This window comes from Macrotis lagotis, chromosome 7 (assembly GCF_037893015.1).
Source record: "Macrotis lagotis isolate mMagLag1 chromosome 7, bilby.v1.9.chrom.fasta, whole genome shotgun sequence".
Lineage (NCBI taxonomy): Eukaryota > Metazoa > Chordata > Mammalia > Peramelemorphia > Peramelidae > Macrotis > Macrotis lagotis.
Window position 1 is genome coordinate 2,916,273 of NC_133664.1, and position 26,626 is coordinate 2,942,898.

A 26,626-nucleotide genomic window follows, 5' to 3' on the forward strand; every position below is an offset into this window, starting at 1 on the left:
CAAAAGGTTTGGAATAAAGGACTAACTTTTCTAATTCTTTTTTTTAAGGATTTTTTTTTGCAAGGCAGTGGGGTTAAGTGGCTTGCCCAAGGCCACACAGCTAGGTAATTATTGTGTCTGAGGACAGATTTGAACTCAGGTCCTCCTGACTCCAGGGTCAGTGCTCTATCCACTGTGTCACCTAACTGCCCCCAAACTTTTCCAGTTCTTAAACTAAAAAAATAATTTTCACTGAGACCATGATAACGTTGTGGAATAGATAAAACTTTAAATTCTGCTCAACTCAGTAAGCAGTCCTGACTTTAGAGAACTGAATGTATATTTTCTCCCAGCAGTTGACTAGATTATCATAAAGGAAATGAGACAGATGTGGCTGTTACTTTCATTTATTTTCAAGTATACTTTGTTAAAAGTCAGTTCTCTTAGGGGGTCTGTGTGTATGCTCAGGCATAAACTGGGATATTTTGATAGGATAAGAAGGTCATTGGCAAGTCAGAGCAATGTTTAAAAACAATGGAAAACTCTAATTCTATATGTATAATATATATTATATATTTATATATATATATATATATAAACTATATTTGGATGTATCCATTACATACACATACAATAAAACATTTTAACTATTATTTATGGAAAATCTTTCTCAAATGTACTATATACTTGTATCTCTTGATTTCTCCCCCCCTCAAAATTAATTATTACTGTTTTTCAATTGCTATATTTTACTACTAATTGCTATATTTTACTACTAATTGCTATATTTTATAAGACATTTTCCTCAGTTCAAATGTATCCTCAAATACTTAATAACTACATGACCCTGGGCAACTCATTTAACCACGGTTGCCTCAGCTTTGGCAACAATAAAAGGATCTAGAGAAAGAAATGGCAAACCGCTCTAGTATCTTTGCCAAGAAAGTCCCAAATGGAATCATGACGAATCATAATTGAACTGACAGAACAAAAAATAGATTTTTATACTGTATTCATCTCCTAATTATTCCTTTAACACACATAGCCATACATATGTACACACACACACATTCACATACACAGACACCCCCAAACCACAATGAATTCTTTCTTGAAACAAACTTGAAATAAGAGATACAAAAGACCTCAAATGGAAGTTTGTGCAATATTCTACTCTCATCCATCTATCCCCACCCCATAGAGAGACATGTGTTTTGTAATTTATTCTTTGGGACCCAAATTCAAAATTCTCATTTAAGTGAATTTGGTTGTACTTTAGTGGGATATTTCTTTCCATCATTATATAATGCTTTTCAAATTAACTAGGACCAAGCAGATGATTAAATTTATTGATATATATAATAAGTCTAACATTGAAAAATTTTTCAATATGAAACATTCCCTACTTTTAAAGCACTTATTTTGAATGACATAACATTTAGTTTAAGAAATTTTGACACCTATTCTTTAATTCATCCATAGTCTAAGACTTTAAGATTGCATATTAAGCATACCTTTGACCAATTCATTTTTTCTAAAGTGAACCTTAATTTTAATCCTTTATTTTTTTTAAAAATGGGACTTAATACAGACAAACCTCAGGATATTGAAGCCTATTATGTCCCTTTCTGTAATATACTTTATTTTAAAATGTTATTAATTTTTAACATTCTTTTCTTTGAAAAATTTAAATTCCAAATTCTTTCCCTCCCTCCCACTCTTCTCCCAACCACTGAGAACACTATGCAAAATGGTATCAGTTATAGATGTGTATTCATATAAAAATTTTCATATTAGCCATATTTAAAAAAAAGAAAAAGAAAGTAAATAAGGATGCTTCAATCTGCTCTCAGAATTTATCTATTTTTTTTCTGAAGTTGGAGAGAAATTTTTATGATATGTTTTTTGGAATTGTCTTGGATCATAGTATTGATCAGAGCAGACAAGTCTTTCAGAGCTGATCATCATTAGAATAGTTCTATTACTTTGTATATATGATCTCTCAATTCTTTTCACTTTACATAAATTTATAAAGATCTTTCCTTTTTCTCTAAAATCACCTCACATATCATTTGTTCTAACATAGTAATACTATATCACAATACATACAACAAATTGTTCAGCCATTCCCCAATTAATGCATGTCCCTTCAAATTCCAATTCTTTGCTACCACAAAAAAGAGCTGCTTCAAATATTTTTGTACATATAGATCATTTTTCTTTCTTTGATCTCTTTCTACTATAGACTAATAGTGGTATTGTTAGTCAAAGGTTATGCATTTAGTAGCCCTTTGGGCATAGTTTCAAATTGTTCTCTCTCTCTCTCTCTCTCTCTAATTGGTTGAATCAGTTCACTCCTCCTCCAGCAATTCATCAATGTGTCTATTTTTCCTCTTATCCCCTTCAACGTGTGTCATTTCTGATAGGTATAAGATGGTTCCACAGAATAGTCTTAGTTTGTATTTTTCTAAGTGATTTAAATCATTTTTAGTATGATTTTTAAAAGCTTTGATTTCTTCTGAAAATTCCCTGTTCATATTCTTTGATCATTTAGTAGCAGGGATTGGGCTCTTATTTGTGTGCATTTGATTTGGTTCTAGATTCAATAAGTATTTGAGCCAGGGCATCTTTATAAAGAAACTTGCTATAAATGTTTTTCGATATTACTTGTCTATTTTTTTTCACAAAATGTAATTTCCTTGTCTTTTTTAAAAAATTCACTCTATTTTGTGCTTTTTGCCTTAACTGAGAGCATAGGTACCTTCCTTTGTTTGTTTTTTATAAACTTCAATTAAGGATATTAGATTCTGTCCTAGTCCTTTCTTTTAAATGTGTCTTTTTTTGTTTCAAGTATATTTCTTAAAAGCAACATATTTTTTTGGATTCTCTTTCTAATTCATTTTTCCATTTCCATTTTATAGATGAATTCAACCCATTCACATTTACAATTACTATGACAATTTCTTTCCATCCATTTATCTCATTTCTCCCTCTCCTCCCTTTTTAATCTGTCTTCTCAAAAGTCTATTTTGTTTCTCAACAATGTCTCTCTTAATCCAATCTCCTCTTTAACATTTCTCTCTTCTCTTCCTATTTCCTTATTGAATAATTTACATTTCTATATACAGCTGAGTGTATTTGTGCATATTCTTTCCTCTGTGAAACAATTTTGATGACAGTGGGGTTCAAGCATTACCTGCTACCGCCCAACATCTTCCCTCCATTGTAAAAACTTTTCCTTGAACACCCCTTTTCCATGAGAAAATCATCCCCATTCTACCTCTCCCTTCTCCCTTCTCCCAATGCATCCCTCTTTCTCACCTTTTCATTTTTTTTGGAGATCATTTCAACATGAACATTTTACATCCATGCCCTGGTCCTAAGTAAAGCCCTTTTCATTGCCCTAGTAATGATAAAGGTCTCAGGAGTTTCATGTATAACTTTCCCATTTAAGAATGTAAGTGATTTAACTTATCTGTTCTCTTATGATCACTTTTTCATGATTATCTTTTTCTTTTTTAGGTTTTTTTCAAGGCAATGGGTTTAAGTGGTTGCCCAAGGTCACATGGCTAGGTAGTTATTAAGTATCTGAGGCCGGATTTGAACTCAGGTACTCCAGACTCCAAGGCCAGTACTCTATCCACTGTGCCACCTAGCTGCCCTGATTATATTTTTTTAATTGAAATTTTATTTTATTTTTCCAGTTACATCAAAAATAGTTTTCCAATTTTCATTCATTTACAAATTAATGAGTTCCACCTTTTTCTGCCTCCCTCCTTTCCCTCCTCCTCCAGATGACATTGAACAGTCTGATAAAAGTTGTACATATGTGTTTAATATATTCTATTTTAGTCATATTGCAAAAGAGGAATTAGAACTAAAGTGAAAGAAAAAAACTATGAAAAAGAAAGGAAAAACACTGAAGTTTTTAAAAAGTCAACATAGTATACTTTGCTTCTCACCCAAACTCCACAGTTTTGTTGTTTTTTCCCCTCTGTGGATGTGGGTGGTATTGCCCATAGCAAGTCTCTCAGGATTGTCCTTGATGTCTGAACTTCTCAGAGGAGCTGCTTCCATCATAACTGATCATCTTATAATGTTGTTATAATGTGTACAATGCTCTCTTAGTTCTTCTCACTTCATTGAGGTCATGATTACCTTTTTATGCTTCTCTTGAATCTTGTGTTTGAATATCAAATTTTTCTATTCAACTCTGATCTTTTCATCAGAAATACTTCAGACTCCTCTAATGAATTAACTATCTAGTTCTTCCCTTAAGGAATGACTATTAGTTTTTTGGATAGGTGATTTTTTGGTTGTAATCCTAGCTCCTTTTCTTTCCTGAATACCATATTCTAAGACTTCCACATCTTTATGATGGAAGCTGCTAAATATTCTATTACCCTGATTTTGGGTTCATGACATTTGAATTATTTCTTTTTGACACTTGGTATATTGTCTCTTTGACCTGGGAGCTCTGTATTTTGCCTATAATATTCCTGAGAATTTTCATTTTGAGATTTCTTTCAGAGGATAGTGGGACAATTGTCATTGTTAATTCCTTGAAAGATGATGTCTAGACCCTTTTATATTGTGACTTTCAGGTAGTCTAATAATTCTTAAATTATTTCTCTTGATCTATTTTCTAGATCAGTCTCAATAATTCTTAAATGATTTCTTCTAGATCTAGTTTTCATTTACCCAGTTCTAATTTTTATGGAATTATTTTTGGTGAGATTTTGTGGGGGGGATTTTCCCATTGGTAGAAGTGTTCCATCTCCATTTGACAATGTCTTTAATTCTTGTACACTCTGGTTCCTCAAAATATTTATATACTTATCAGATTTCTCTGTCATTCCATGGGCAAATATGACTTTAACAACAGAGTCAACCAATCAATCAATGATCATTTATGATGCACTTACTATGTACAAGGCTCTCAACAAAGGACTATGGCTACAGAGGCAAAAATTAGAAGTGCCCATCCTTGTAAAGCATATCTTACCAAAATCAAGACAATATGTGAGTCATCTTTAGAAAGTGGAATTTTAATTGGGTCTTGAAAGAAGCTAAAAGGAGGAGGTAAGGAAATTGAATTTTTCAAAGAAGAGAGTTCATGCAAAGACTTGGAGAAGGGAGATGGACTGGAGTATGTAAGGTATGATAAATAGGACAGTATAACTTGATGTTTAAGTTGACTAGTAAGGTAAACAAAGAAACAAAAAAAACCATATTGGATAGATCTAAGTTTTAGTTTGATGAAGATACCTAGAACTTATGGACTCCCCTCAAATTAAAAAAAAGTTTTACTACAAACTTGAATGGAAAAATGAGATTCACAAAGAAAACTCTGTTTTCCACTCCAAATTTTATCAAGTCAGTCTTTGTATTTCTTGCCTAGTCCAAGCATTTTTTCTTTTTTAAAATAATAGTTAGTGGCGGCTAGGTGACGCAGTGGATAAAGCACCGGCCCTGGAGTCAGGAGTACCTGTGTTCAAATCTGGTCTCAGATGCTTAATAATTACCTAGCTGTGTGGCCTTGGGCAGGCCACTTAACCCTATTGCCTAGCAAAAATCTAAAAAAAAAAATAATAGTTATCATATTTTCTTTTTCATTGGATAGTTTTTGGATAGTCTTTGTACTATCCTGGCCAAATTCTAGAAGCCAGTACCAGACTGAAGGACTCAGTGATAATTCTCTATTTCCATCTCTTCCTCACTGTCCTTTTCCTACTAATGCTTAACATTTATATTGTACCTTTCATGGTAAAAGCTCTGTGTTAAATGTTTTACAAATATTATTTCATTTGATCTTCACAACAATCCTAGGAGGTGGGCATTAATATTGTACTCATTTACATCTGAGAAAACTGAGAGAAATAGAAGTTAAATAACTTGCTTAAAGTTACACAACTAGTATCTGAGACTGGATTTCTGCCTGAAATCCAGGCCATCACTCTATGTGCCAAACTAACCACCTTCTACTACTGTAAGAATGGATAATGTTCACATTTGGATTTCCACTCCCAATTTTCATATGGCTTCTTTGTGAGTCACCTGTAATACAAGCCTTCTGAGTTTAAGCTGATATGATCAGCCACAGTTGGATCCAGTGGCAACATGATGTCACTTGTCTTTTTTGAGTATCAAGGACATCAACCAAACATACATATATGTGTGTACAGACACAGTTATAAACACATGTTGCACAACACAGCACTTTCTTGGTTTGTGGGAATCTTTCTAAGTTTTTTTGAATTCACTCTTTGACATTGCTTGTGATATAATGATACATCATTCATTCCTCAATTCAAGGGCAACCCTTATCTGATACAGAGTGTTATTATAAAAAATATTCCTTTTCTGCTTTGAATTTTATACTTAATAATGGTAGCCTAGAAGATAGAGATACACATGCAGATATGGTTGTCTGCTTATTTGCATGCAGATATTCACATATGTCTCTATGCATATGTGTCCTTGAATGTAGATGTTTAGATATACACATATATGCCATTTGTTCAAATATTCCATGTGTATAATATATTATTATCACATGATATGCACATCTGCATGTATCTTCATATATGTTCATCATTTTCTTATTGATCAATTCATCCCTGAGAAAATAATTGTTCACTTAGAGCATCAGATGCCTCAGATCTCATCAGTAGCCTCTTCCATCCTTTTCTACCTGTCTTCTGTTAGCAACTTAATATCTAATCTTTTCTGACCCAAGAAACTAATCAGGTATGCTCAAGGTGTTCCATGTAGGATTCAGTATCTCTTAGTAGAGGCCTGAGAACTTCTCCATAGTAGTGACCTGGGGATTAGAGCAAGGGTTCCATAGCTCTCTTGAGGGGTGGCTTTGTTGTCTGTTGTACATTTTTCCATTGATTCAGAAAGGAACATTGAAAAGTTATATACTTGGAATGCTTAAAGGTGAATCAATTAAGACCTGGTTTCAAATTTGGCTTCTGATATCAATTGATGATGGACAAGTTGTTCAATGTCTCTGCCTTGGTTTCTTCAGATATAAAAAAATGAGACATGGGTGCCTTAGAAATTTTGCCTTCAAAGTGTTTTGCAATGCTGGAGGAACTGTGGGAAAACAATGCACTGTTGGTAGAGATGTCAATTGGTCTAGTCATTCTGAAAAGCAATTTGGAATTATTCTCCAAATCCTATTAAATTGGGCAGGCTCTGTGATAAAGTGATATCATGACCACATCAAGATCCAAAGAGATCAAAGAACAAAGAATGCATAAGACTAAAATTCCTTTTAAAACTCTTTTCATGATAGAAAGTTTATCCATCAATTAAGGAATAGCTGAACAAGTTATAGTAGAAGAAAGTCATGAAAAGCTATCATGAAGGTCATGGTTTGAGAAAAGCTTGAGAAGACTTTTATGAATTGCTGCAGAAGGAAGTGAGCAGAACCAAGAGAATGATTTGCACAATTTTTGACAGCATTTTGGTGAAGACAAACACTTTTGAAAGAAAATAACTATTCAACACAATGGTCAAATAAATTCTAAAGATCTCATGATGGAATGTGTTATCTGTGTCCACAGAGAGAAGCTGGGACTCAGAGTTTTCTTGCCTTTTCTTTTTTTCTCTTTTTCTTATCTTTTCTCAACATCACTAATGCAGGATTTTGTTTGGCTTGACTTTCTCCCTCTCTCTGTCTCTCTCTGTCTCTGTCTCCCTCTGTCTCTCTGTCCCTCTCCCTCTTTATGTGAGGACATGCATTTTCACAAATAGTATACACGCATAAATACACATATACACATGTATGTGTATATGAATGCATATACATATGCATCACTAGATAAACTTTATATGTAAATGTAAACATACATCTATGAACTATATATATTTATTCATAAACATATACATCTATGTATATGTATCCATTCACATAGATAATATAGACACATAAAGAGTTTCTCTTGCCTTCACAATGGGTGGGGGAGGAAAAAGAATTTGGAATGAAATAGAAGACGCAATGCTTGCAAACCCTGATGCACTATATAAAAGCGAGATGTTCTTCAGTTTTGCTTTTCTTTTTCCACATGGTCAGGATTGTTGATAGCCTGTCCTCCAGGGTAGGAAAGCTTGACACATAGCTATATAGCCTCACACAATTTTCCCTGAAAATATAAGTCTGTTTATATTCAAAGTCTTTGTGATCAGGAAATTCCAGGGTTAATCTTGTGAGGAAAGATGTATTGGCAAGAAAGCCTAGCAGAGCTTAAGGGAGAGGGAGTGGATTAAATACAGAGCAGAAGCCATAAGAACCATGGTTTGACAACACACTTCTCTCAGAGAACAGGGATCTACTGAAATCTGTAATCAAGGCATTTGGATGTGGACCAAGAAGCCAAAAGAACAATGAAACCAAATGAACACAGAGTAGATAAAGATGTTTGTTTGTAACTTACTGTTGGATAGAATTAGAAACATTTTAGAAAGAGCTCTAAAATGATTCCTGCATTACCAAGAATAAATTAGATAATCAAATGTAGTCAATTTTCAATTAATCCTCCTAATAGAAAGAGAGGTGGTGCATGGAGGACCCAGGATCATCCAGAATCAGTCTCATGGCTCCATAATGCAATTAAAGGGGATTCTTTGGTCAACTCCACATATTTAAATGCCTTCTCAGAATTCATGCAGCCCCTCAGGGACCAGTTTCAGTCTCATCTAGTTCTTCAGTGGTCAACAAACTTTTATTAATCACTCAGTGCAGCTCTGTAGCAAGTGCTGGGCTCAAGATCAGAGCAAAGCTAAAAAGCTCCCAGGACTCTTCTCCAAACAATTAGAAATGAAACCTCCACCCAGATCCTAAGTGACAGACACCAGAAAAAAAACAAGCATGAAACAAGTGTTCAACTCAAGATATTGTACAGGAACTTTCTCTCTCTTCCTAACAAAAGGTGAGCCTATCCCAGAATATTTGGGATAGTGGGAAAGCCAGTGGGAGCCTCTTAGCCACAGCTCAGGTACACGCTCAGCAGGCTGGTGTAGCAGCAGGCCAACAGTGAGGGTCTCAACCCCAGCTTGAAACAAAGTTTGAGCCCTGGGAATGCTGGTGCAATGGAGACACCAAGATTCCATCAAACAAAACCAAAAAACTGAAAAAAATAGAAGAAAATATAAAGTACTTCTTAGAAAAAGTGACTCACCAGGAAAATAGATACAGAAGAGATAATTTGTGAATTATTGATCTAACTGAAAACCTCAATCAAAAAAGAACTTACAAAATATCTATCAGGAAATTATCATGGGAAACTGACCTAATATCCTAGAAGACAAAATAGTGCTTGAAAGAGTTCACAATCACCTTCAGAAAGAGATCCCAGAATAAAGACTTCAAGGAAGATTGTAGTCAAATTTCATAATTGTCAGTTAAAGGAGATAATAATGAAATAAGGAAGAGCAAAAATACTTAAATACTATTATTTCAAAAAAAAGAATTGAATTGAAAAAGTCATCAATAAACTCCCTAAGAAAAATTTCCAGGCCCAGATGAATTAACAAGTGAATTCTACCAAGCATTTAAGAAATAATTAATTCAAATTCTACATAAGCTATTTTTAAAAAATAGGTGAAGAAGGCAGGCGGCTAGGTTGCACAGTGGATAGAGCACCAGCCCTGGAGTAGGAGGACCTGAGTTCAAATCCAACCTCAGACACTTAATAATTACCTTAGCTGTGTGGCCTTGGGCAAGTCACTTAACCCCATTTGCCTTGCAAAAACCTAAAAAAAAAAGTGAAGAAGTAGTTCTGCAAAATTCCTTTTATAACACCAATAATATGTCAACCAGGAAGAGCCAAAACAAAGAAAATTATAGACAAATCATCCTGATGAATGCTGATACAAGATTTTAAAATATAATTTTAGCAAAGAGATTACAAGTTATCAGTAGGATAATATACCTCAATCAGGTAGAATTTGCACCAGATAGGCAGGGATGGTTCAAGTTTAGGAAATTAATCAACATAATTAATCATATCAATATCAAAGTGAAGAGAAATCATTTGACTATCTCAATAAATGCTGAAAAAACATTGAAAAAATAAAATGCTCTTTACTATTAAAAACATCTAATAGTATAGGAATAAATGGGACTTTTCTTAAAATGATAAGCAGAATCAATCTAAAACATATGTAATGGGTGTGAAGTAGCAGCATTTCCAAAAAGATCAGGGGTGCAACAAGGATGCCACTACCACTATTCATATTTTATCATAAATGTTAGTATTCACAATAAGAGAAAAAAAAAGAAAATGAAGGAATTAGAATAGGCAATTAGGAAACAAAATTTTCATGATATGATGTTATACATAGAGAATCCTGAAGAATCCACTAAAAATTATTTGAAACAATTAGCAATCTTATCAAAGTAACAGGATATAAAATAAATCACATAAATCATCAGTAGTTCTATTTTTGTCCAATAAAGTCCACAAGCAAAAGAGCGAAAGTTCCATTTAAAGTTACTGCAGACAACTTAAAAAAAACTGCTTCCCAAGATGAATATAAAAATTATATAAACACAATTATAAAATATTTTTCAAACTAATAAAGTCAGATCCAAGTAACTGAAAAAAATGTCAATTGCTCATGGTTAGACTGAGCTAATATAAGAAAAATGACCATTTAAACCATTAAATTACTTTTTCAGTGCCATACTAATTTAAACTACCAAAAATCCATTTTATAGAGCTAGGAAAAAAAGTAACATATTTCATCTGGAGCAAAAGAACTTCAAGAATATCAAAGGAGTTGATGGAAAAAAATGCAAAGAAGGTGACCTAACTCTTCCAGATCTAAAACTATATTATAAAGTGGCAGTCATCAAAATTGTCTAGTATTGGCTGTGAAATTGAAAAATGGATCAGTGGATTAGAAAAGGTACAAAAGAAACAGTCGTAAGTGTCTACATTTTGATTGATAAACCCAAAGATATTAACTTTTGGAATAAGACTCACTATTCAACAAAAACTACTATGAAAATAGAAAATAGTATGGCAGAAACTAGACCTAGCTCCACATCTCACATTCTATATCAAAATAAGGTCAAAATGAGTACAAGATTTAGTCATAAAGGGTGATATTACAGATCAATTAAGAGAACAAGAAATAATCTATCTGTTAGATATATGGATAGGGAAGAAATTTATGATCAAAGGAGAAATAGAGAATATTATAAATTACAAAATGGATGATTTTGAATGTATTAAATTAAAATGTTTCTGCACAAATAAAACTATTTCTTAGTTTTAGATTAGAAGGAATGAAGAAAACTGGTAAACAAACTTCTCAGCTAGTATGTCTGATAAAGGATTCCTTTCTAAAATATATAGAGAACTGAATCAAATAAATAAGATAACAAGTCATTACCCAATTGACTAATCATCAAAGGATATGAATAGGCAGTTTTCAGTTGAATAAATTAAAGTTATTAAAGTCATGTAAAAATGCTCCAAATCATTATTGATTAGATAAATGCAGATTAAAATAACCCTGATATACCACCTCATACTTATCAGATTGGATAAAATGACAAAAAAGATAAACAATCAATGTTGGAGAGGATATGGGAAAATTGAGACACTGGTGCTGTTGATGGAATTACGAACTGATCTAAGCATTCTGGAGTAATTTGGAACTATGCCATAAGGGCAATAAAATTGATTATACCCTTTGACCCAGAAATACCATTATTAGTTCTGAATCTCAAAGAAATCATAAAAATGGGAAAAGTCCCACATGTTCAAAAATATTTATAGCACCTCTTTGTATTGACGAAGATTTGGGAATTGAGTGGATGCCTGTCAGTTGGGGAATGGCTGAACAACTTTGCATATATACATATATATATATATATGTGGCATATGTTATTTATGTGGTATATGAGTGTTAAGGATTACTATTGTTCTGTAAGGACAAAATGGACAGTCAGACTTTAGAGAAGCATGGAAAGATTTACATGAACTGATGCAAAGGAACGTATACAGAACCAAGGGAACATTGTGAGATAATAAACTGTGGTGAACATGAAAACTCTCAGCAGTTCTTTGATCAAGGACAATCCTGAGAGAACTATTATGGAAAATGTCATCCATATCCAGAGGGTGGGGGGGGTCATGGATTCTGAATGCAGAGCAAAGCATGTTATATTCATTTTTTAAAACTTTTTCTTTTTTCTTTCTTACTTATGGTTTCCCCCCACTTAGTTCTAATTCCTCTTTTACAAAAGGCCTAATACAGGAATATGTTAAACAGGATTTTGCCAGACTGTTCATTGCCATAGGGAGGTAGAAGGGGAGGGAGGGTGACAGAAAAAATGTGGTACTCATAAACTTGCCAATGGATGAATGTTGAAAACTACCTCTGTATGTAGTTGGCAAAATAAAATTAAAAATTTAAAAAGTAAATGTTGAGGATACAAAAGCAGCTGGAGAAAAAGATATTACTAAACCTCAAAGAGCCCATAACCTAATGGATGAGAACATGTAAATTCCAATATACATGTAAGATACATGCAGAGTGAATGTCAGGCAATCTCAGAGGGAAGGTACTGGCTAAGGTTTTCTGTTGAAGAAGGAATTTGAGCAGAGTCCTGGAGGAAGCTAAGGAAGTCAGTAGACAGAAGTGAGAACAGAAAGCATTCCCAAGAATTGAGGATAGCCTGTGCAAAGTCAAAGCATCACATAGAAGAATGTGAAGAACAATGTCCCTGGATTGAAGAATACATTGAAGGGCATCAAGTATAGAAAGTCTGGAAAGGAAAGAAGGGACTAGAGAGTGAATGACTAGAAATGATTTCTACATTTTCTAGTCAGTGACCAGGGGTCATGGGGATGCTGGTAGGTAATAGAGCAAGGGAAAGGAGCGACTAAGATCTGGGACATGTATGTGTTTGTATATGACCAATCAGAATGCCAGGAGTCAAGTTTAAACTACCCAAATCACCATCAAATGCTCAATCATTCCCACCTGCCTCCACAGACTTTTGCTGTGCCACTATGCCTAGCACTGAGGCAGCTGGGGATGTGAACAAAAATGACTGGTTTCCAAGTCTGATAGCAAGACTTGAGTCTCCATTTTGGCTCTGGTACTTCTTATCTTTCAAACTGTGAGAACTTCTTAATCTCACTAGACCCCAATTCCCTGATTAATGAATAGAGACCATAGTCTCAGTGCTTTTTGATGTCTGCTTTTAGCTCTAACGAAGTGGTAGGCCATGAAGCAGGGTAGTGAGGTTCTAACTCATTTGGCCTTCTTAAAAAATATTTTTTTAGTTTTTTTTTCAAGGCAATGGAGTTAAGTGGCTTGCCCAAGACCACACAGCAAGGTAATTATTAAGTGTCTGGGGTCACATTTGAACTCAGGTACTCCTGACTCCAGAGCCAGTGTTCTATCCACTGTACCATCTAGCTACTCTAAAAATTATTTTTGATGAAAAGTCCTTCCCAGGTTCTAAACTGCTCTCTTTGAATGAAAAAAAATCAAAGAAATGCTAGGTTACCTTTCAGTGGTACTCTCCTATTCCTACCCTCAACCTTAACTATTAACTCATTTAGATGATGAGTCTTGAGAAAATCCAATAAAACCTGATTTAATGGAGAGGTTGGGAGTTCCAAAAATACTTACTTGGAAAAAGAGACCATTTCCTTCTTCCCCTCAAATTGGGGAAAGGAGGACAAAAACCCTCAAAACATAGAAGGTCCTTACTGGAAAGAGTAGGTCTGAACAGTAGCAAGCAAGAATGTCTAGAAGCTTATGACTCAATGTAAATCAAGTAGAGGGGAATGGTTTCTACTTGCAGACAGCCTGGTGTCTTTTTCTGGAAGAGACACCCTTATTTCCTCTCCACCACCATTAGGTGACACTGGTCTACCATTCTGGACCTAGGGTAGGCAATGACTTGGAAACCAACACATCCTCTTTTCAGGAAGAAAGAATTGTCTACTTTCTCCATGGGAGGCATATATGGAGCTGGAGAGAGATGGGTGGGTATTCTGGGGCTGAACCTTTGATTCATCCCTATAGAAGACTCCTTGTGAGGAAATTCCCTCAGATTGTAGATTAATAGCTGCTCCATGACTTACAGCATTTGGAGATTATTATTAATAGTTTTATATTCATTATATAGGAGGCATTTCCTGTGAACTTAGGTGTGTCTGTGCTACCTGTGAGCATGTATTCTTCATAGTTGTCCTCAAATACTCTAGTCTCTCATAGGAAATTGTATCTTTGTCTAGGCATTTCATTTTCAAAAGTGTGTCTGATTTCCCCAGTGAAATAGAGAAAATACTGTTCCTTTGTTGGCTCAAAACTTCAGTGTGTGCTGAAGAGGACTGTTTGCTGAATATGAAATGTAGTTGTCATTGTTTTGAATGACGTGTGATAGCAAGAGCTCACAAGTGGAAGAAAAAGATATGGAAGATGGGGCTGTAAAAGAGGGATCAGAGAGTGAGTAGTTGGTGTTGATCCACCATTCCTTGCCTATCGCCCTTTAACCCCCAGCATCTTGCTAGGTGATTCCTTCAGGACAGTCAAAATGCTTTAGATCAATAATGGACTACAAAGAGGTAGATGAAGAATTTGGTCTTACAATTTTTTGTGTATACTTTCTTAATAAATTGGAAGAAAGCTTAGAAAGAGTCAGTTTTATTCTTTGGGATTCAATTTACAGAGAAGGAAACTGAGGCTCCAAAAGAGTGTGACATGCATGAAATCATACATAAGTAGACAATAAGTGACATGAGGAATTTCACTCTAGGTCTGCTGTCACAATTCTTTAGGTATTTCCACTGTACTGTGATGATTCTCATTGTTCAGTTGGTAAGTGCCAAAGATCTCTTTAATATTGAGCCTTGGAAGATTCAGGGTGTAAGGGCTTGGTACAAACCCCTCTCACATTCTGGGAATAGCTCAGCCATAATTAAGAAGATCTTATAAATTCTTTCTGGACCATAAATCCTTCTAAGAAGGCAGAATTTATAGGTTAGTTTTACAATAGCATGAGGTCATGACTTTGAGTCAGTATTCAATCAGAGAAGACAACGTGCAAAGGGTGTGTGTGTGTGTGTGTGTGTGTGCTCACACAAAGACATCTGTAAGCACAAGTTCATATATCTATATATCTCTTTGCTTCTTCTGTATTTACCCAACCCAATATTTTTGTTTCCTACTTACTTCTTATTGGGAAGTGAATGATGTATGATTGGCACAATAACAATTGCAAATGTCCTTTGGAGGAAAAGTCATTTTTATTTAGTAAATAGAATGCATGAATAATGAACAATACAAGAAAATGGTAAAATAATTAGGAAGTGGTTCAGAGGTGCTCATTTACAACTGAGGAAATTAAAAATGCAAATGTATTATTATCACAGAGGTAGTTAACAGACAAATGAGTGTGGGGGGAAGAGAGCATGCCTTCTAATTCATCATTGTTTGAAAGACACCTGTGAGGTCTAACTGGAAAAGGCAGCCTGAGAAATGCAGATGGCCACATTGTGTGGTGTATCCATCTTTCTTTTCCTCAGTAATTGGAGGAAGGGATCATTCTCAGCGGAAAGAAGATACTTTTTGAGTTAAATAGAGTAAAAATTGGTCGATAGAGAACCAAAGCCTACCCCTCCCCTGCCTGCCGGCTGAGTAGTCAGGCAATGTTTATTTTCTGATACCAAAGGCAACTGGCAGTCCAACCAACAAGATCTATATTGGGACACTGACAATTAAATGCATTTCCGTTTCTGCTTTGGTCTGCGCTTGATTTATTGGAATGAAGCCGTGCTGAGAATTCTCTAGGTTCCAATGTGCTGGAAAAATAGTGCTGTGCCTGTTGCTAAAACCAAAGCCAAGAGGATTGAGAGGGTCACTTTTCCAATCCGGCTTGGGGCTTCATGGGGTTGCTCCAAAGATAAACAACATCAAGTGAAAATAGAACCCAGGGTCACTCTTGGTTCTGTTTGAAGACATGGTGTCCTAGAAGCAGCATCAAATGGGTGCCTCACAGGGAAATATTATCAGACCCTTCTAAAATCAAATGAAATAAAAGTCATACATACACATATGTATACACATGGACACACATGTATGCACATTCTTATCTCTAAGATCATGTCTACACATACATACACATATAGGAATACATGCACATATATGCCTTTGTTAAAAAGTAGAAAAGGTTACAGTCCCCAAAATATTTGAGGAAGAAGAAATAGACAGTGGGAAGGAGAAAGAGAGGAAAAAGATATTTATGGCAAAAATGTTCCTTCTTGGGTCATAGTAGGAATAGATGAGTAAAGCCAACTATATGTTTTTAATTCTTATTTCTATCTTTTTACTTCAAGTCTAGATCTACTTCAGAGAGGAGGCAGTAGGGAAGAGGTAGAGATTCTGGGGCACAATGGAGGGTCTTCAGCCACAGTTGGGTCCATTTAGATGCTGCCTGCTCTCTCATTTGGGTCTCTCTTCACTTTGCAGACCTGCATGCCCCAATCTCCTCCTTATGAGAAGGTGATCATCTCCCTTTGCATAATCTTGAGGAAACCCTCACCCTGGTCATGCATTCACCCAGGAGAGACGAGTCCTACAGACATGCAGAGAGGTTGCCCAAAGACCCCGATGCCACCAGGTGATATAATGACAACTTTGGGGGCCTGTTCTGATACCTGTGAAGTGTTGAATAAATGCATCCTCTGTCTGGACACAGTCATCTCTTGTGGCGATCATGAAGGATGTGCTTCTTTGTAAATGGTTTTTAATCCTTTGGACTGGGAGCTCCTTCTGCTAGTCTCTTGCTTTTCTCTGTATCCTTGGTGCTTCTCACCATGATTAGCACAGAGTAGGCTTTGAATAAATTGCTCACTGACTTAACTAATACTACCGTCAGAGCCAGATTTTACATCTCCCCAAACTCAGATATAAGAAAGGAAATAATGAAACCAAGCAAACCAGGACCTTGGCTTGGTCAACCATCCTGACCAACACTCCACAACCCCAGCCCCTTTCTTCAAGGAGAAGGGAATGTTTGATCATCATGCATCTGAAAATAAGTTATAGCAACAACAACAGCTGCTGTTTATGTAGCCTTTTAAAATGGATTATCCCTTTGGGTCATCACCACAGTCTTCCATGAGAGGGAATATGAAATTCCCTTTTTAAAAATAAATAAGGAAACTAAGGCTCAGTAAGGCAAGGGGCATCACCCAGGACACATAGAATTAGTTATTGGCATACAAAGACTTTGAACCAATGTCTCCCTAGCTCCAAGGTCAGATATCTACCTCCATTGCCAGGATATATAATCCACATTCTGAGTGAGGTTTTTATTGTTTTTCTGAATGTGAGACTAGTATCTTGTAAATGTGTCTCCTGATTCTATTTTTTCTTTATATCATCTCAGACAGGCCTTGCCATGTTTCCTCATCTAGTTCTTCTTCATCATTTCTTACGGAATAATACCATTGCCTCATAATCATATGCAATCATATCTACCATAATCGTAGCCACCATCAATGTAGTTATATACCATAACTTGTGAAGCCAAGTCGCAGTGGACAGCAACCCCTGCATTGAAAGGTTTTCTATTTGTTTGTTTTTCTTAATCCTATGAAAACTGGCAAAATGTTTGGAGATGTAATATTTCTTTCTTTTTGTCTTTAATATGCTTAGGCTATAGACACAGTAGTAAGCTTATTGGATATGCCCGGATTAGTAAATTATATTTCATAATTTCAATTGATGTTTAGTGTGTTTATCCCATTTCTAAGCACTGCCAACATTGCATTTTGTCCATTTGAAGGACTTAGGGACTCAAATTCACATAAACATATGTATATGTGCATTTATGAATACACACATGTAGGAAATAATTGGTGTTATGTGTGTAGAATGTATCTAAAAAATAGTCATTCCATAAATTCCTATATGCTCAACCAAGTTTGCAGTTTACTCTCACCACCTATAACCAAGCTTTTGCCAAGAATTCTTGCTTCTCTCAAATATTCCCCCTTCTCTCCTCTGACCCTGTCCACCTGTCCCAACACCAGAGCAGACCCTCCTTCTATCATGTCCCATCATTTCCCCTCTCACTTTGACTATTACAGTAGCTGCTGGGGGGAGGTAACCCTGCCTCAGTCTCTCCCCATTGCAACCCACCCTCCAGCCCCCAAAGTGAACATGTCACCCCTTTCTTCAGTAAACCTCAGTGGTTCCCTATCATCCTCAGGATCATCAAGTCCTCCGGTTGAGCCTTGACCACCTTGCCAGTCTTTCCCCCTTTCTTTCCCTCCCCTAAATTCTGGGACTCCCGATGCCATGCCTTTTGTGCTGGCTGCCTTCTGGCCTCCCAGCTTCCTCCAATTCTCAGCTGAATCCTCTCTTCAGGGGCAAGCTTTCTCAGTCTCCCTCAGAGCTAATGACTTTCCTTTGGATTAACTCCCATACACAACTGTTTGCATTTGATCTCCCCCTAAGTCTGGGGGAGATCTGGGGCTGAGAGTCTGGGGCCTCCTTTGGGGCTACGGATCCCAACTGCTTACACATCATCTGGTACCTTGTAAATACTTAAAAAATGCCTGATTGTGACTAGACAGAAACATCTGGAAGTCTGAAACCTTGCTCTGCTCAGTGGTTGTCTTTGTGTACAATAGGAAAGCTAGGAGGCACAGTGGAGAAAAGGGATGGGATCTCCCTGAATTCAAATTCGGCCTCAGACACTTCCTAGCTGTCTGACCCTGGGCAAGTCACTTAACTCTGTTTGCCTCAGTTTCCTCATATGTAAAATGAACTGTCTCTTTGAAAAGAAAAATCTCAAGTGGGTTCATGAAGGTAAGGCATGACTGAAAAGCAAATGAACAACAACAAAAATGTGTATGAGATGGTGTATAGGCGATAGAAACAGAGACTGAGACTGAGGGAAAGAAACATCAAAAAAGAGGAGGGGAATGGAAGGTTCATAGACCCCTGGCACTGTGTGAAGTCCTTTACAGATTGTGGTTTTTCATTTGGTCCCCTCATTTTGCAGTTGAGAACACTGAGGATAGAATTAAGTGACTTGCCAATGGTCACTAAGCTAGAACATATGGAGGCTGGATTTGAACTCAGGTCTTCACTCCAGGCCCCAGGAGGAACTGTTCGAAGTCTTCCATGCTATAGTGTTCCCCTTGAACAATAATAGTCTCAAGACTCTCCAGTGCAAGGAGGGAGACAGCTGATGTCACCCCCTCTGCTGCTGCTTCACATGTCAGTTGTGGAGATGTCTCTACAGCCTTCCTGGGGTAGGAGGACGGGAGTTCGAATCTGACCTCAGACATTTGACTCTCACTAACTGTGTGACCTCGGGCAAGACACTTCACCCTGATTGCCTCACATCTGGGGCCACCTCTAGTAGTTCTATTAACATCTGGTCACTGGAGGAGAAAGTGAGGCTGGTGATTTAGTACAGCACTCCCCCCCATTCAAATCCAATTCATGTGCTTATCCTGGCATCACCTCCCTGAAGTCATGGTCTTCTTTGAAAAATGAAGGACAAACATCACAACCTGCCTTCTCCTTCTTTTCTCTTCAGAACATAGACAAAGAACAAGCAGGAACCCCAACCCAGAAATGGGAGCTCTCCTTCCCCCACCACTCTCACTTCAGCTATCTGTCTTCCAACTCACAGCATCAGAGCGATGGGGGTCCCTTCTCCATGTTACTGGATGGGTTCCAGTAGCCATGCTCTCACAACCTCAGAGCTCTCCTTGTTATCTCTGCTCCCTTGAAGGGGTCTCTACTATTTAAGTTTTAGTTTTTTTCCTTTTGCTATTGATTTATTTTTTATTTGATGATTGTCCCTACTCACTCTTCCAGCTTTGGCGCATTTCCCTACCTCCTGGCCTTCTCTTCACAACAGTGCTCTCACCCTGGCAATGTCCCTAATGCCTACCACTGCCCTTCTGCCTGGTGAGCTCTGCCTCAGATCCATTTGGGTAAATACCACTCTAACAATTCTCCCTTCTAATCCAGCTCAACTCCCAACTCAAGAGGCAAGACCCCCTGCCCTCTGCCCACCAGGTTTTCCTTTCTGTGTCCTCTTCTGTTCAAGTATAAACTGCTTGAGGATAAGGGCTTCCCTTCATTCTTCTTGTGCTTCCATGCCCAGCCTTAGGTTCGCATCATAGCTGGCAGACAGTAATGTTGGATCTAATTTGATGATCCAACCTAATTCATTGCTCTGACTTTCCCTTAGTACTTTTGTATTTTAGCTTCACTGTAATAATTTTTATTCCAAACAGTAATTTTCATTTTGTTATGAATATTTTTTAAGCAACATTCTTATATAAAGCTTTGCCTCACCCAAAGTCATTCTCACCCACCTCCATTTTGTGGGTAGTTAATCTCATTCACATTCACATTTATAGTTCTTGCTTTGTCCTTCATCACACTATAATATCACCATTCCCCTTTGTTGAAAATAAAATCAAAAAGGAGCTCCCGGGGAGTCCTTCCTTTAGAGTCTGAGCCTTTTAGCCTCCTTTTTCTCCCCTCTTTTCTCTCATTTCCTTTACTTTCAAATCCCCATTCTCTATCATCTGGCCCCAGTTAGCCTTTATTCTAGTTCTCTACTATGAGTTTTCAAAGTAGCAGTAAGAGGAGCATAGCAACCTTTCCCCTACCCCTCCTCCTCTTAATCAAGGGGACCCTTGAACCAGAAACAAGGAAGACGGAACTCTTGGCCCGGCCCATGCTTTTTCTTTTCACGAGTTTGCCTTTTTTTATTCAGTTGATTGTTGAGTATCCCAACCCCAAACTTACCGTTGTTGTTTTTCCTTTCTCAATCTTTGGATCTGGTGGGACAGCTGAGGTACAGAAGCCTGTTCTTTTACAGCACCAACAGTTATCAATCGGGGAATGGCTGAATGAGTTGTAGTACATAAATGGAATGGAATACCACTGTGCTCTAAAAAGTGACCAATTTCAGAAAACCCTGCAAAGGCTTATAGAAACTGATGCAAAGTGAAGTGAGCAGAATCAGGAGCATGGTGTTCATAGTAAGAGCAATGTTGTGGGATGATCAATTATGAATAGAATACACACAATAGAGCAAGCAATGCAAAGATCTAAACCAATTCCAAAGGCCTCAGGATGGAAAATGCTACCCATGTCCAGAGAAAGAACTGCCAGAGTCTGAATGCAAATAGTTTACTATTTTTACTTTTGCTACTTTTTGCACTTTTTCCCTTTTTCCCAAGAACCTTGGTCTGGTTCTTGTTTTATAATTTGAATAATATGGAAAAATGTTTTATATAATTTCTTGTTATTACCTATATAAAATTGCTTATTATTTTAGGGATGGAGGGGGGAAATTTTGAACTCAATTTTTAAAAATAATGAATGGTGAAAATTGTCTTTGCATATAGTTGGAACAAATAAAATACTATTTTAAAATAATAATAGCAACAATTGATGATTATTTTGCCTTTTCATGATGTTCAAGTTTGTTTACCTCTCTGTTTTGTTAGTACATTGCATTTGCAATTTGGAATCTTAGCCTAGTTCATTTTTCTTACTTGGAGGGATTGGGAATCATCAATCCTATGCAAAAAAATTATATTCAACATTGCATGATGCATAATTTTGTGGTACCAGCCATTTTCCTTCACTTTTAGATGTAACATTCCTTCTTCCCATTTCTTGTTAATTTATAAATCAGCATGATTATGATTGGGGTTCCTTGATTTATGATCTACTTTCTAGTCCTTTATAATTATAATGTCTGAGTGTGAACACCTGAGACTTCTATTTAGCAGGGACCCACAGATTCCTTCTAGTTGTATTTTACTCTCTGATGCCAATACTTCTGAGGAATTTTATTTATTTTTCAAAGAAGTAAATCTTTTTCTCTTTCTTTTTTCTAGGAACCCAATGTTTCTTAGATTATCTCAATTCACTCTTTTTAATGCTGTTTTTAAAAACTTGCTCTCACTATCTCCTCCAGATTGGCAATGTTAAGGTCACTTAGGGGTTTATTCCTGCTAAATCTGATAGCAACAGAAGATTTGAACTGTTCTAGCTCCAACAGGAACAAGGATTCACTCCTTCTTATGTAACTCCCTTCACCAGACTCAGTGTGGATACACAATTGGCTTAGCATCTTACAACTCAGAATCCTGAGTTTGAGAAATAAAGCCTCTTTGGGCTCCCCAGGAACCGGGATTACAGTTATGTTACCCCACACCCAGTTCTCAATGGAGTTTGATACTAACTATCCTAACTGTCCTTCCAAATGTTCAGTCAGTTGATTCTGATACCACCCTTGATGAAGGTCTGGTCCGAGAAGACAGCAGGTGTGCTTTTGAAAACTCCATCCTCTAGGAGGCCATACCATTACAGTTGCCCAGCTGAAAGAACTGTGGAGACATCTAAGCCTTCCCTGGGCCTGGGTGATGACAATTAAATATACAAACAAACATGTGATTGAGGAGAATAAAAGGCTTTCTGGCAACAATAGGTTTTTCATTCATCTGTCAAAACTGACATGATGACACTCCGCATTAATATCAAGTTTGCTTAAAACAAAGGGAGGACTCTTTGTTATTGAAATAAAAGATTCCCAGAGCTGTCCAAATAGAAAAGGATTTCCCTAGTGAACATTCTTCAAGAGGTTTTTTGGGGTGATGACTTGATCCTAATTGCACCAAGCCACAAAAACAGTTTCGAGTTTTCTAAATGAGATCTAGGATCAAGCAAAGACTTTTATTTAACTCAATCAGTGGGATGGGGGAAAGGAGAGAGGACTAAGGCATATTAGCCATACTGTGATAAACAGCTGGCTGAGGGTCGTGCTGGTCCAGATAGGGAGCAGAGAATAGTCTGGAATGAGAACTGAATAGGAGCCTAATAAGATTCACTTAGGGGAAGCTGGAAAGTTCTTCACCCTGAAGATTGTGATGCAATAAGGCTGGAAGTGACAGTCTCTCCCCAAAAAGGATGCTTCAGTAACAGCTGCTAGAATCTTGGCTATCTGGACCTAGATCATCTTTAATGGAGGAGCAGAGATTACTGAATGATGATGGTAGAGACAGAGCAAAGAAGGGGCCATGGGAGCCCAGAGAATGCCACTCCCTTGCTATGGCAAGTGAGGTGGGGTCTATTAATAAAAGTGCAACCGATACCATAAAGGGGAGGGGGGTGAATTGAAAGAGTCTGGAACACCAGGAGTGAGGCCTGATCTCAGTGAGAACGGGAAAATGAAATGAGTGGGAATGGTAATGGCTCAACATGAAAACAAATAGTGTTCTTTAGATAAAAGAGTAATAATCAATTGATTTAGTGAATATTTTCAATTATCTTTCTTAATTTAAAGAGTCTGAATTCTCTTGCAATTATGAAACCTGTATATCCACCATCATAAGGTGGGTATTTTATCTAAAATCTAAATCTAAATCATCAGATGCTAGATTTTTTTGAAAATAAAACAAAAATAAAACATCACTTATTTTAAGTTACAATATGAAACAGAGATATCAGGCAGACAATAAATGTAGAATAGAAGTTTTAAAAAGTACAATTTGGTCTCGATGACATTCTTTTCATCTCCTATATAGTCTATGAACACATCTGTCCTTGCACCAAAAAGCCTCGTGATAGCCCTCCAGAAGGATGGGCATGATTGATGACTTGCAAATTCAAGACTGGAGGAATCTGATCTCTGTCCAGGCCTCAAGGCCAAAACTGCCATAGACTCTATGCTTGTTATTCCTCAGAGCCCCTTTTAGGAGGCTCCACGGACCAGCCTAGTAAGGAATAATAATTAATAATAATAATAATGACAAACAGCTGGCATTTATACAACCCTTCTATGTGTATGCTTAGAAATGTCTCTATATGCATAGACAGATATAGATATAGATTACAGACACATATGTGGGCACTGTATATATAATTACACATACATGGTTATGTCTACATGTTATATATTTGCATGCATATGCATACATATGCACTCATGTTTTTTCTTTGAGGAGAAAGAGAAGGGGAGAGAAGGGAAAAGAAAAGAGAGAAGAGAAGGGAAGAGGAGAGGAGAGGAGAAGAGGGGAGGGAAGGGGAGGGGAAGGGAAGGGAGAGGATAGAAAAGGAGAGAAGAGAAGACAAGAGAAGAGAAGACAAGAGAAGAGAAGAGAAGAGAAGAGAAGAGAAGAGAAGAGAAGAGAAGAGAAGAGAAGAGAAGAGAAAAGAGAAGAGAGGCAAGGAGAGGAAAGACTAGAACTAACAAAGGATTGGGTGAGGAGTTAAATGCAGGGAGAAGAAAATGTAAAATGAAAGTTTTGTGGAGGAATATTCTCCTTTTTCAGTTTTATTGATGTGTTTTGTTTTTAACACAACAAATATTTCTTGAATACCCATATTCTAAGAGAGCTTTCTTGTATGAAAGTAAAACAGTTAAGAAAAATGAGCAACATAAGGACTTTATCTAAAAGTGCCTGCCACATCTCACTCTATCACCACCCTCCCCCATCGATTTTAAAAAAAATGAATGAAAAGAAATATCATTTCTTTCCTTCCAAGCCTTCCATTTCAGTGGGAAAAAGAAAAATGAGAAAAAATAAAATAAATTAATTATAACAAGAGTATATACTCAAGCAAAATAAATTCTTTTTTATATCTATATGATATTCTCTATCTTTCTCTTCTCTCTCTCTCTCCCCCCCTCTCTTATTTCTTATCATTCTCCTATTCTCAAAGATAATATTAATTCCTTGAATAATGATCCCTTCATGATGGGAATGCTTGGGCTGCAAGCAGGACTGGGCAATAGAGTCCCACAAAGCCTAGGGCTCCTCCAGGCTTTGATCCATCTAGTTGAGCATTAGATGGAAGAACCCCCTGACCTACTGGAGAACCACAATAGCTGTGACATCAAACACTGACTGTTCAGGCTGTGGAATGAAGGCTAATAGTCATAATTATATGCCCAGCTATTTGTAAGCTTGTAAGGATCAGCCTCTAATCAATGTGAAGTCCATCAAGGTGAGAAATCAAGAGATCTTTGTGTGAGCCCAGAATTCTTCTTTGATCTACAAACAGAAAATTCAAATGAGAACATGAAGAATCACAATTTTCAAGTAAATTACTTCTCTAATAACAGATGCAAGTCTTAAAAGAAGAAAAGGAGGGAAATTAAGGAGGAAGGTGGATGCTCCCCCTTGAACATTGTCTGTCTTATGCTATGTCCTTAGCTCTCTCTATCAGAGATATAATTGGACACTAAACATTTTTTTTCTAGGTTTAGAAGCTAATTTAAAGCTATCCACCAATCCTAAGTAGGAAGGCAGCAGGACAAGTTGGAAACTCTCTTAAGGTGGAGTTTTAGCACAGTGACTGGAAAGGAGTCAGGGCCTTGACAAATGCACATTGACTTGTCTTTAGTTACTAGTGCAATTCTTCTTCTTTGAGGTGGGCTGAAACTTCTGCCTTTTGAATAATTCTCATCCCTAACCCTCAGTTTTTTCTTAGAGTACCTGCTCTGAGGTGGTAGTAGGAAATGGTAGATTAACTTTTCCTTATTTAAAGGTCCATTTTCTCCTGAAGGGATTCCAGGTGGTTTTATGGTCCTCTCCAAACCTCCTTTGGGAATTCTCCTCTAGCTAGGGACAAATATGGGAATGCAGCTGATGTCCTAGAGGCACACTTTCTGGATTGTTGACTCTGCCTTGCTCAATTAAGGCATGCATACCTCCCAGAATTTTAAGGGTGGAGAATTTCCATTTTCAAACTCAAGGCTCTCTCTCCCTTTTTCCTTTCTCAATCTCAATCTTAACCACTGCAGATCTTCATCTTTTCCAGAGGTTTTAATAGAGCATTCCTCTTATAGAACAAATTATTGTGGGTGCGTGGATTAGATGCTTGGATTAGATGCTATTTAGTTTAGTTCGCATGTTGGATCAGTAACTAGAAAGTAGTTTGTTTGGAACTTAATTTATTCTGAGAAGTCAATAAATATTTAGTAGGAGAGCATAGGGTATTCTACTTAGAGAGTTAGTCTAGGAAATGGAAAAACATAGGTGTGAATCCCATCTCAGACATGGATGGTCATTCCTAATCCTGGGCAAATCACATCTTCCCATAATATAGATAAGTCTATAAGATTTTTAAATGGCAGAGAAAGTGTCAGCCTGCATTGGTAGATGTTTTACATACCAATGAAGTCATAGCCAGTCCCTATTACTCATTAGTAATGTTCGTGATTTGCATCATTTAAAGGGGTTTCACAAAACATATTTTCACAAGGTCAGGAAGGTAGTCAGAAAACATTTATTAAGCATCTACTATGACCCAGTTGCATATACAAGATGAGATCAGCAGACAGTTTTGGGCAAAATAAGTAGATCTGAGAACCATCGAAATGAAGACGATCTTTGGATACATAGGAGCTGATGACATTACCAAGTGAAGTAACATAGAGGAAATCGGGACAGAGCTAGGACCCAGGACAGAACCCTTTGACATGAATGCATGATCTAGATGAAGACCCAGCAAAGGAAACTGAAGAATGATCAGATAGGGAGAAGGAAAATGAGGAGACAGTAGTGTCCTGAAAAACTGGAAGAAAACAGGGAAATATTTATCTGAATAG